The sequence below is a fragment of the Puma concolor genome, chromosome C2, assembly GCF_028749965.1.
Source record: "Puma concolor isolate L17-30 chromosome C2, mPumCon1.1.hap2, whole genome shotgun sequence".
Taxonomy (NCBI): Eukaryota; Metazoa; Chordata; class Mammalia; order Carnivora; family Felidae; genus Puma; species Puma concolor.
In genome coordinates, this window is record NC_141675.1 from 72156655 (window position 1) to 72170163 (window position 13509).

Below are 13509 nucleotides of genomic sequence, written 5' to 3' on the forward strand. Positions count from 1 at the left end.
TGTTCCCACATCATTGGACAGGACCTAGTCACGTGATTATAACCAATTTCAAGAAATGTGTCCAGCTTAAAATTTTGGAGAATGGATGTTGAAGGGAAACTTGTGGTCTCTGCCAATCTTCTATATATATTTTTTTCAATCTTCTATAATATTAAGCAAAAAGAGCAGGATGCAAAAGTAACTGCACACTAAACAGTAATTATGGAGGTAGCTGGGTGGCTCAGTCAGTTAAGCCTCAGACTCCTGGTTTCGGCTCAGGTCATGATCTCCCAGTTCATGGGTTTGAGCCCCACATCAGGCCCTGCTCTGACAGCATGGAGCCTGCTTGGGATTCTGTCTCTCTCTCTCTCTCTTTCTCTGCCTCTCCCCTGCTCGCTCTCTCTCTGTCTAAAAGAATGAATAAATAAACATTAAAAAAAAAAAAGGTAGAAAGAAAAAAGCAAGGAGCTTTAAAAAAAAAAAAAAAAACCCAGTAATTATGCAGTGGAGAAGTCAGGCAACACCTTGACCTAATGGCCTGACCTCACACACACAAAAATTAACACCACATATGATGGACACATGTATAATACCCTAGGAAGAACACGACCTATGTAGTATGCCAACCAAGAATGAGCACTGCTAGGAATTTACTCAAGGGATACAGGAGTGCTGATGCATAGGGGCACATGTACCCCAATGTTTATAGCAGCCCTTTCAACAATAGCCAAATTATGGAAAGAGCCTAAATGTCCATCAACCGATGAATGGATAAAGAAGATGTGGTTTATATATATAATGGAATACTATTTGGCAACGAGAAAGTATAAAATCCTGCCATTCGCAGCAATGTGGATGGAACTGAAGGTATTATGCTAAGTGAAATAAGTCAGTCAGAGAAAGACAGAAACCATATGTTTTCACTCATATGTGGATCTTGAGAAACTTAACAGAAGACCATGGGGAAGGGGAGAGGGGAAAATAGTTACAAACAGAGAGGGAGGGAGGCAAACTCTTAATACAGAGAACAAACTGAGGGTTGATGGGGGGTGGCGGAGAGGGGAAAGTGGGTGATGGGCATTGAGGAGGACACTTGTTGGGATGAGCACTGGGTGTTGTATGGAAGCCAATTTGACAAAAATTATATTAAAAATAAAAAAATAATTGTAAAAAAAAGAATGTATAACCTCAGTGTAACTCAACCTAATCACAAGGAAACATCAGCCAAATAAAAATGGTAAGTATTCCATTTTTTTAAAAACCTGAAGTTGTATTTATTGAAAATATGAATGCCATAAAACACCAGGAAAGTCTGTGGAAATCTTCCACATAAGAAGAAGATGAAGAGAGACATGCAATTAAATGCAATACTTGACACTGTGCTGCACTGGTGTGAGAGGAATTGTTATGAAGAATATTAGATCAACTGGCAAAATCAGAGTGTGGAATGTGAATCACATAAAAGTAGCATGACAGTAAGAAGTTGATGACACTATGGTTGTATGAGAAACTTAGGAAATAGACATATTTAGGGTAAAGGTGATATATGTGATATGTCTGTGACTTACCCTCACATGGTTCAGAAAAAATATCATTTATATTTTATATTTATCAATGTGTGTATATACATGTACACATAGGCATGTGTATAGATACATCTACATATGCATATGTATATGAATATATGTACACATATATACATGTATTATGTATATGTGCATCTGTGTGTGTCTCTATATATGGGTTTAGATCTGTGTGTGTGTGTGTGTGTGTGTGTGTGTGTGCGCGTGTGTGTTATGGGCTGAATTGTGTCTCCTCCACAATTCATATGTTGAAGTCTTAACTCAGTAGCTGAGACTATGACTGTATTTGAGGTAGGGTCTTTAAAGAGGTAATTAAGTTAAAATGAGTCATTGGGTAGGTCCTAATCCAACATCACTGGTCTTTTAAGGGGAGGAGATTAGAATACAAATATGTACGGGGCTCCTGGGTGGTTCGGTCAGTTAAGCATCTGACTTCAGTTCAGGTCATGAACTCACCGCTCATGAGTTGGAGCCCCACATCAGGTTCTGTGCTGATGGCTTGCAGCCAGGAGCCTGCTTCGAATTCGGTGTCTCCCTCTCTTCCCTGCCCCTCCCCCATTACATTCTATCTCTGTCTCTCTCTCAAAAATAAACAAACATTTTTAAAAAAAGAACAAAACACGTCCAGACAGAAGATCATGGGAAGATGAAGGGAGATGACAGCCTTCTACAAGGAGAGCTGCCTCAGGAGAAACCAATGCTGCTGACTCCCCAATCTTGGCCTGCTGGCCTTCAGAGTTGTGAGAAAATGTTTTCTGTTGGTTAAGTCCCTCTGTCCATGTGCTTTGTTCTGGCAGCACTTGTAGACTAATGCAACATATGTGTATATCTATATATCTGTATGTGTGTGTGTGTGTACGTATGTGTGTTTCACTCACTTACCACCCTTATATACACACAGGAGTGAGAGCAAATTCAAGTATGTGAAGTACAAGAATTCTGGATAATCTGGGTAAAGAGTATGTGAGCATTCCTTGTACTATTTTATTTTGTATTACTTTCAAATTTAAAAGTTTTTAAATAATATGCAAATGTGTATGCCCACCATGATGGCAAATGTGAACAAAATCTAAAAGTGAAACATCTTCTGATAAAATCATTGACATAAGGTAGAAGAATTAGTTTTTCTCTCAAATATCCAACTTCTTGTGATGCTATTGTATTGTGTTTTACATTTAAAAAAAATGAATTAGAAGTAGCTACCCCTTACTGAGTCTAAAACATAGCAAACACTAATTAGCACTTTGTCTATTTTATCCTATTTATTTCTTACAATAATGCTGGAGTATAGATATGACTGTTTTCACTTAAATAAGAAAACTGAGGCTCAGAAGGTTAAATAAAGTAAGTAGCTTAAGGTTGCATCAAATAAACCTTGTACCAGGGGCACGTGGGTGGGCACCTGGGTGGCTTAGTCGGTTAAATGTCTGGCTTCTGCTCTGGTCATGATCGCACAGTTTGTGGCAGCCCCACATCAGGCTCTCTGCTGTCAGCACACAGCCTTCTTCAGATCCTCTGTCTCCCTTTTTCTGCCCCTCCCCTGCTTGTGCACGTGTTGTCTCTTTCTCAAATATAAACATTAAAAAAATAAACATAAAAATTCTACCATATTTCAAAAATAATTAAAAATAAACAAATAAAAGCACACCTGTCTCTGAGGGGAAGGGCAGGACTGGCTTTGGTACACAGCAAAGTGACTTTCATTCTAGCACATTTATTTCTAAGTGCCCAGTCTCCTCCTTCCCCTTGGATGTGCATGATTTATTTAACAATCCCTAATTTTTGGATATTTATATTGCTTCTAATATCATAATTAAACCTTTCCATGCATTCTTAATTTTTTCTTTGGAAGAAACTCCCAGAAGGGAGATTTTAGCCAAAGAGTATGTTTTTTAGGCTTTAGACGTTGGACTTTGAAGTTGCCCTCCTGTCGATGTTGAACCAATTCATACTCCCGTAGACTGTGTAAGAGGGCATCAATCTCCTCAAGGCCTAAAGATGTAAAGTCTTCAAGTCTGTTGAAGACCTGATGGTACGATGTTGTCACAGATTGTTTCTTTTGACACTGGAATTCTCAACATATTATGTCCCACTCAGCACAGACCTTACACCTTTGCTCAGCATTCCAGATCTTGGCATTTGACACTGTTTACTAAATTGTTTGATTTCTTCATTGAATTGCAATAAAAGATGATTAATGCCAACAAAACACATTTCTTCGGAAAGTAGTCTTCTGTTCCCTGTAGGCATTTAAAAATCTGTCTTTCATTTCTTTGAACACGATAATCATAGTTATTTTATATTCTGTGTTTGAGAATTCAAGGACCTGAAGTCTTGCAGGCACGTCTTTGTGTGTTGGTTATTTCAGCTGTCTTCCTTCATCACGCGTTTTCTTGTGTGCCTGATGTTTCACTGTGAGGTTTTGATTTCCCTGACATTTGCTTCTGTCAACCATTGCCAGTCCAAATCATGTTAAGGATGAAATTGGTCTCCACAGAGCCAGTCGGGCCCCACTTATAGCCACTGATGATAGAGTGGGGTGCTGATGGAGCATCTGGGGGAACCAGTTCACAAATGCTGATGGCATTGTAGGTTCCCTACTGCAAGGAAGAATGTAAAGCATTTGGGGTTGTAAGAGCTGCTTTTGTCAAACACCTGCTGGGTGATGGACCTGAAGGAAATATTCAACATGTTCGGCAATATGGCTTTGCTGTATTCCACCTTCACCTTCAATTGTCTTATTCAGGGGCACATCCCTCAGGCTTTCGATTGTATCCCTGAGACACATGGCTGTGATGTTCAAGGCTGGAAAAAAGGAAGTTTTCCCAGACCCAGACTCAGTTTTGGACTGAGTATGTGACCTTGCACAGAGCTGTGGCATCAACATAAGCAGTGGCTGGCAGCTATTTGGCAAGCTGCGCATCTTTCGTCTCAGAGTCCTTCTTGGGAAACATGAAGACCACTTTACCCTGGATATGAGACCATGGTTTCTCCTTAGCCGGATTGTTTTCCAGATGTCATTCCATTTGTTATGCATATCATGGTGTTCTTTTAAGATTTTTTTTTTAACGTTTATTTATTTTTGAGACAGAGAGAGACAGAGCATGAATGGGGGAGGGGCAGAGAGAGAGGGAGACACAGAACCGGAAGCAGGCTCCAGGCTCTGAGCCGTCAGCCCAGAGCCCGACGAGGGGCTCGAACCCACGGACTGGGAGATCGTGACCTGAGATGAAGTCGGACGCTTAACTGACTGAGCCACCCAGGCGCCCCTGCATATCATGGTGTTCTTGCTCTTCAGCACCAGAGCCTTTCCCTATACCTAGAAGGAAGCACGGCTCTGTTGCATTTACTTGGAGACCACAGCTTTTGCTCCCATAGCAAAATACTTTAGAAAATCTTTCAAAAGTTGGATTTTTAAGAAGGGAGATTTCCAGGTTGCTCTGTCTTCTCTGGACATCATGTCAGTACACCAACAGTGACATGTGAGATCTAAAGATGATGTCATGCTCGCAGGAATGCATAGGGATCAGAAGTAGATTCTTAAATCTTTATTATACACTTTGTGCTCTCATAACTGTAGCATCATTTTATGACTCTAGTAAAAGGGGAAGATTGTTGCCAACTTGAAGGTAAGGGAAGTTCTGTCCAAACAGGAAAGAAAAGACCTCAGATCCTTGAAGGAATAAAGGGAAGGAGGGAGAAAGAAAGGGAGAGGGGAGAGGAGGGGGAAAAGAGAGAGAGAGAGAGAGAGAGAGAGAGAGAGAATGAAGTCAGACATGAGTATCCTTTCATTTTTACCTACTCGAGGTCAAACATTTTTGGGGAGGGAAGGAAGTGAGAAAGAGATGGGGGCATGCTGTAGCAGAAATATGGTAACAGGTATCGAAGAACCCAAGGACACTGGCATTAGTAGCTCACTTCCTTGGAGAAGGCAGTGAGAATAAGCCTCTTGGGAAGCCCTCCTTTGGCCCAATGCCACATTTGTTCAACATGAAATAGGAGCAAGCACTAAAATCCTTGAGCTAGAGAGGTAAGAAGGGAATTTCTAAGAAATGGAGGAAGAAACTAAGCCAATGCTAAAAAAGACATACTATGCTCTAGGAAATAATGGATGCTAAAATGGGGGTGTCTGGGTGGCTCAGTTGGTTGCGTCTAACTTTGGCTCAGGTCCAGGCCCCGTGCTGGGCTCTGTGACAGCTCAGAGCCTGGAGCCTGCTTTGGATTCTGTCTCCCTCTCTCTCTGCCCCTCCCTTGCTCATGCTCTGTCTTTCAAAAAATAAAATGTTAAAAAACTTTTAAAAAAAAATAGGCGCTAAAACGTATTCTAATTTAATAGCATTTAGGGCTTAAAAATGAGGGAAATAGGGAGAGGTTGGTTAAAGGGTACAAGCTTTCAGCTATAAGATGAATACATACTGAGACTCTAATGCAAAACATGGTGACTGTAGTTGATAAAACCGTGTTGGATTAGAAAAAAATAAAAAATAACATGAGGGTAGGGAAATTTCCAGGCAGAAAAGTCAGATCATTTATAGGTAGAAAAGTCAAGCTTACTTCAAGTATCATGTGTTTCATTTTTAAGAAATTATTTCTGACTAGCCATCCATCTACCTTTTAATCCATAGATACACAGAGAGAGATACCCGGAGTGAAGTTCACCTATTATTAATAATGTTAGCTCTGAGTGAAAGAATTCTGGATGACTTTGTGCTTTACTCCTTGTAACTTTGTTTTGTCTCAATGTTTTCATGTTGTTTCTATTTCTAAGACCACCATGGTGGGAAAATGTAATGATCATTTCTATCTGAGTGAACTAATGTTTAGTTCCAGAAACATTTTTGTCTATATTAAAAATAGGAGGGGGGTGGGCACCGGGGTGGCTCAACTGGTTAAGCAACCGACCCTTGATTTTGGCTCAGGTCATGATCTCATGGTTCATGAGTTCCAGCCCCACCTCAGGCTCTGTGCTGATAGTACAGAGCTTGCTTGGGATTCTCTCTCTCTGCCTCTCTCTTTCAAAATAAATAAATAAACTTAAAAAAAAAAAAGGGATAAAGGGATATTGCTTTTTGTTTTGGCAAAAATGGAAAGAGGAATAAAGTTTAGCTGGAAACTTGAATACCAGTAGCAATATTGTACATTTAGGTCTGTGTTAGTCAGCTTCTGCTCTGGTAACAACCCCAACATCTCAGTGGCTTATGATGATGATCAACTATTTCTTAGTCTTAAGGGCTGGGAGTTAGCTTTGAGTCTGCTGGGCTCTTCACTGCGTGTCTTCAATCAACCTTTGATGACCCTATTCTACCCAGAGAGAAGCATGAGAAGGGCAGAATAGGGATGAACAAGTTTGAACAAATAATGTAATGTATAACATGGACCTTGATTCCATGCTCTGTCTTGTTTCTTCATTTGTGCCACGTATTTAACTTTTGTTTTATGAAACTATAAGCTGCTTCTTCTTTTTTTTTTTGAAACTATAAGTTTCTTAATTTTTTTTTAACGTTTTATTTATTTTTGAGACAGAGAGAGACAGAGCATGAGCGGGGGAGGGGCAGAGAGAGAGGGAGACACAGAATCATAAGCAGGCTCCAGGCTCTGAGCCATCAGCCCAGAGTCCGACGTGGGGCTCGAACTCACGGACCGCGAGATCGTGACCTGAGCTGAAGTCGGACGCTTAACCGACTGAGCCACCCAGGCGCCCCTGAAACTATAAGCTTCTTAAAGGGCAGGCATTAGGGCTTTGGATTCTAATTCTTTCATTTCCTAGAGGTGTTACCTTGGCAAGTTATTTGATCTTGTATAGTCTTGATGTCCTCATCTGTGAAGTGGGGAGAATAACTGGCCTTACCTCTAGGGTTTTGCTAAGATTAAATGATATAACACATATGTAGCCCGAGGTGTAACAGAAGCTTAATATGTTGTTGTTCTTTTCCTATTTCTCTCCCTCTCTTTTCCTTCCCCCTCCCCCCTCCTCCTCATCCTTTTATTGTCCTTCTTCTCTTGTCAATTTCATAGGCCATACTTTTCTTGAGAAATATTCATCTATTTAAGCTGTACTTGCAAACTATTTAATTTGATGGGGCTGTCAAGATGACATTGGAAATGATACAACACAGTTTACAATGACTGACACCACACGTATGTGTCAGAAGTTTCATTAGCACATCTTAACTTCCTCCATACTTTGGAGCTTTCTCCCAGTGTGGTCTCTTGTCATGGCATCCTTTCAGGAGGATTTAGGAGACGTCTGAGTTTGAAAAAAAATACAGAAATTAATGAATGTGCGAAGGAGAGGGAAGGTGCAATTCTAATATAATTTTTTTCATCCACAGAAAAAGAAAAAATATATCTATATATATATTTTATCTTCTGAACACTCTACAGATGAAGAGACACAGTATGGAGTTGTTACCTAATTCTCTCAGGTGATATAGGTAGGAAGCACAGCTGGATAGCCACAGCTGGGAGCAGAGTGCTGGCCTTCACTCTCCCAAATCAATGTCCTGTTGACTTTTACTTTGCAAATTCTCTCACATAACATGATTTCCACTGGCTTCCCCGGTTTGGTCATTCTTGCTACATGCACTCTTACAATATCCCCCTGCAAGCTCTTTCTACCAGCCGCTATCCCCCTGCAACTTAAGTCATATCTTGCCACCAACTTCATCTTCCTCAAAGGTCAGTTTCATGTGTGTCACTTTCCTACTCACCATTTTCAGTGACCCTCCATTGCCTGTAAGAAGGAGACCCACAGTCCTTTCCCTTCTCCAATCTTCCTGCAATGTCATATTCTTTTCAATGATAAACTTCCTGGATCCTTGATTCTTGTCAAACTAGTCTGTTCTTTGAATTTATTTTGTGCATTCCCCCAGTAAGCTAATTGTTACCTGTGTCATGCAGTTGACAATTAACCCTGTGTATATTGTTTGTGAAACGTTGCATCTTAGGTAAGCAAGGGAAAAGTATGGACTTACACATTTATCAACTATATTTTGGGCATTGCTGATGTGTCGGGCACGAGATGCTGGGAGGTAGGAGTTGAAAAGGTAATAGGTAATTTATAGGAGAAAGTATAGTTCCTTATTAGAAGAGAAGTAGAGAGGTAATTCAAGTGGTATTAATTTGGGGCACCTGGGTGGCTCAGTCGGTTAGGCCTCCAACTTCGCTCAGGTCATGATCTTCCCATTTGTGAGTTTGAACCCCACATCAGGCTCTGTGCTGACAGCTCAGAGCCTGGAACCTGCTTCAGATTCTGTGTCTCGCTCTCTCTCTGACCCTCCCCTGCTCATGCTCTCTCTGTCTCAAAAATAAACACCAAAAAAATAAAAATAAAGTGGTATTAATTTCTTATGACTGCTGTGACAAATTACCACAAATATGGTGGCTTAAAATGACAGAAGTTTATTTTTTCACAGTTCTGGAAGTCAAGCCCAAAGTCAGTATCACTGAGCTGAAGTCAAGGGGTTGCCAGGGCCATGCTCCTATGGAGGCTCTAGGAGAGAACTTGTCCTTGCCTCTTGCAGCTTCTTGTGGCTGTCAGCATTCATTGGCTAGTAGCCACATCATTCCAATCTTTGCCTACATCATCACATTGCCCTTTCGTCTTCTATGTATGTCAAAGCTCATTCTGCTCTCTCTCTTATAAGAAAATTTGTAGTCACATTTAGGGCTCACTCCAATAATCTAGTATCATCTCTCCATCTCAGGATCCTTAATTTAATCACACATGCCAAGCACAAACTTTTTTTTTTCTATGTAAGGCAATATTTATAAATTCCAGAAATGAGGAAGTGAATATCTTTAGGGAGCTGTTATTTAGTTTATTGTACAAGTCATGAGATCATAAGAGCTTTTAATTAAGTATAATTACTTAGTACTAAATAATAAGTCATCAGAGTTTTAAAAATTTGGTCTGAATTTTCTAATAGTAGCTGTACCATTTAGAAATTGTATTCAGCTCTTTGTAACGGAGCATCACCCACTGACTACCCCTTTCAAAAAAAGGTGTCAAACAAGATAAAAGATAAAAATTTATTTAACTTTTATGTAAGACCATTCAGAAGAAGGCAGCTCTAAGGTATTTTCAAGGACACAGTATATTTCCATTTTTATGCTCTGTCACACTTGGATTCCATTCTTAGGGTCACCTCAAGTTCCAAGATGGCTGCTGGAATTCCAGGCGTCACATCCAGATGCTGGGCATCAGAGAGGCATAACCTTCTGCTTACATCTTAATGTCTAGAACATACTAGATGCACTGAGATGCAAATTTGGAACATATGGTTTTCCTTCTGAGAATATTAGACAGTTTATTTTTCTAAGGGAGTAGGAGATGGTTATTGGAAATTAATTAGCAATATTTCTACAGTAATAAACATTCTTAAAAACATTTTTGAGAAACTTCTTTTCTTTTTTCTTATCTTTTTTTCATATATATTTAAAGCTTATAATGTGATGATATGATATATATACCCATTGTGATATGATTATCAACATCAAGATAATTAACATATATATTGTCTCACATAATTAACTCTCCTCTTTCTCTCTTTCTTTCTCTTTCTTCCTTCCTTCCTTCCTTTCTTTCTTTCTTTCTTTCTTTCTTTCTTTCTTTCTTTCTTTCTTTCTTTCTTTCTCTTTTGTGGCAAAATCCCATAATATCTACTCTCAGCAAATTTTAAGTATACCATACCATATTATTAAGTATAATCATCATGCTGTACATTAGATTCTCCAAACTTGTGCATCTTACAACAAGAAGTTTGTGTCCTTTGACCTACAGCTCTCACTTTTCCCTCACCATGGCCCCTGGCAACCACCACACTGTTTCTATGAAATCAGCTTTTCTGTTTTTTAAAGATTCCATATGTAAGTGATACCATACAGTATTTGTCTTTCTTTGTCTAATTTATTTCACTTAGCATAATGCCCTCCAAGTTTATCCATGTTGTCTCAAATGGCAAGAGTTCACTCTTTTTATGGCTGAATAATATTCCATTATATATATATATATATATACATATACACCACATTTTCTTTATTCATCTAGTGAGCAGATAAAAACATTCCTGCTTTGTCAAAGATTAGTTGGCCATACGTTTGTGGGTCTGTTCCATTGATCTGGGTTGGGTGTCAGACTGGCTCAGGTCAAGATCTCACAGTTCTTGAATTTGAGCCCCATGTTGAGCTCTCTGCTCTGACAGTGAAGAGCCTGCCTCAGATCCTCTGTCTCCCTCTTTCTCTGAACAAGAAACAAAGCCTCCAGCTTTGGTTTCCTTTTCCTTTTTCTTTTTTTTATGCTCTCTCTTTTTTTTTAATTTTATTTTTTAAATTTACATCCAAATTAGTTAGCATATAGTGCAACAATGATTTCAAGAGCAGATTCCTTAATGCCCCTTATCCCTTTAGCCCATCCCTCCTCCCACAACCCCTCCAGTAACCCTCTGTTCTCCATATTTAAGAGTCTCTTATGTTTTGTCCCCCTCCCTGTTTTTGTATTATTTTTGCTTCCCTTCCCTTATGTTCATCTGTTCTGTGTCTTAAAGTCTTCATATGAGTGAAGTCATATGATATTTGTCTTTCTCTGACTAATTTCACTTAACATAATACCCTCTAGTTCCATCCACATAGTTGCAAATGGCAAGATTTCATTCTTTCTGATTGCCGAGTAATACTCCATTGTGTGTGTGTGTGTGTGTGTGTGTGTGTGTGTGTGTATATCACCTCTTTTTTATCTTTTCTTTTTCAAGATTGATTTGGCTATTTCGGGTCTTTCTAGTTCCATACAAATTTTAGGATTGTTTGTTCTAGCTCTGTGAAGAATGTTGGTGTTATTTTGATACGGATTGCGCGCAACTTTTCTATGTGGAAGCAAGGTTTAGGCCTGGGGATACAAAGACGTATTACAATGATCTCTGGCCGCATGCAGCTTACAATTTAGTTAGGGCAATTTAGAGTGCATAAATAAAAGATCAAAATATATATATATTTATATATGGGGTGCCTGATGGCTCAGTCAGATGAGCATCTGCTTCTTGATTACAGTTCAGGTCATGATCCCAGTGTTGTGGGATCAAGCCCAGCATCAGGCTCTGTGCTGAGCATAAAGCCTGCTTAAGATTCTCTCTCTCTCTCTTTCTCTCCCTCTGCCCCTCTCCCTTGTTCCCTGGCTTGCGCTCTCTCTCTAAAAACAAACAAAAAAAAATTAGAAAAAAAATATATACACACGTTAGTAGCTAACGAGTGATATAGACAGTATGTGTATGTGATAGGCTTTCTGGACAATGTGGGGCAAGTAGAATTTAGATAAATCTAGTGAATGAAGGAGAATATATTCCAACTGGGGTACATCATGACCAAAAATTAAAAGCATGAATGTTCATGAAGTAATCAATGAATATTGGGTAGACTGATACAGTTATAGATATGTATGGAGGAAAGCAGTTCCCCAAAGTAAACTGCTGTCATTCCCATAGACAGGAAGGAAAGAGTCAGATTTGTGGATAATGATAGAAACAATAAGAATGGTTAACATGTTCCAAGAAGTCGACTAAGAGCTTTACAGATATTTCAAATCCTTGTAACAAATTCTGCAAGGTGAGTATAGTAGCAATTATGCACGTATGTATGTATGTATGTATGTATGTATGTATGTATGTATTGGTGATCAACATACCTTCTTTGAAGAATGGCCTGTTTTTCATGAGAAAAATCTGGATCCTGAGCAGAGACACATACGGATGGAATGAAATTATTGTCCCATTAACAGGTGGCAGCATCTGGAAAGAAGGTCTATAAGTGGCCACTACCGTGACCTTGGACCTTTAGTTTGTGGCAGTTCAGCCTATCCTTCAGTATTGGGAGTCATCCATTACTGTTACAAGACACTCCTCATTGCTTAGGTAGGCCAGAGCTGGTTTCTATTGCTTATAATAGAAGAACTCTAACTTTGTGAGTCTCAGAGAATGTGTTGCAAGCTGCAGATTCTGAGATGAGGGTGTATTGGAATTGTTTTTCAGTTACAAATTGAATAGAAGGCAGTTAGATTTCCATTCAAATTTCAAGACAGAAACTAGCAGCCCATAAATACTCAGTGGTGAAATAGATCAACCAAGGTAGCATTTGTGTTGTCTGTGATTGTATGTCCAGAACCACGAAGATCTGGGGGAAGGTGGCTGCCTTAGACCCCAGGGAAAAGGAAATGTCAGGGCTATGTTTTAAAAGACATTGGGCAATTTTGATGCAAGAGATGGGCATGCTCAAGTATTTATAGTCTTTAAGGAATAGGATGAATCTCAAAGTATTTATGTGACCATGATAAAATGATTATTTCCTGCTTGCAGCTGCAGAATCAGAGTCCAGAAATCAAATCCAACTTTTGAAAGTGCTGTCTCACTTTTCTTTTCACTTATTTTATGTTCATGTTACAGCACAGATGAGAAAAGAGTAGAGTCCCCATAACTGACGTGGAAAATCTAGGAGTATATAGGAGACATGGATAATCCCCAATTCTGAAATCCTTCTGAACTCCATCTCTAACACTTCCTTTTCTAAGGAAGCTACACTTCCTTTTCTAAGGAAGCTACACTTCCTTTCAGAATCTCATTAGCATTGTTCCCTTTAGGCACCCCTGCAGTGTTTTCTACTGATAACTGTTTTCATTGATAACTCAACGTGGTCCCTAAGGGTAAACTGCAGAATCAGAGTGGAAAGAATTCAGCAGCTATAGTCAAAGGAATCATGGGGATCAGCTGAGCATAAAATGAGCATAATTCTATAAAATGGGGCAATATTTGTGGGAATGAATTTTGAGGATATTTAATCAAGCAGGGCAAAACATGAATTTGGATCAAGCCAATTTGATCAATGTGTATTTACTCAGCAGGCATTCTGTATAAAATGTATTGGCATGGGCCTGATCCTAATACAAACTTGGGTTGCCCAAATG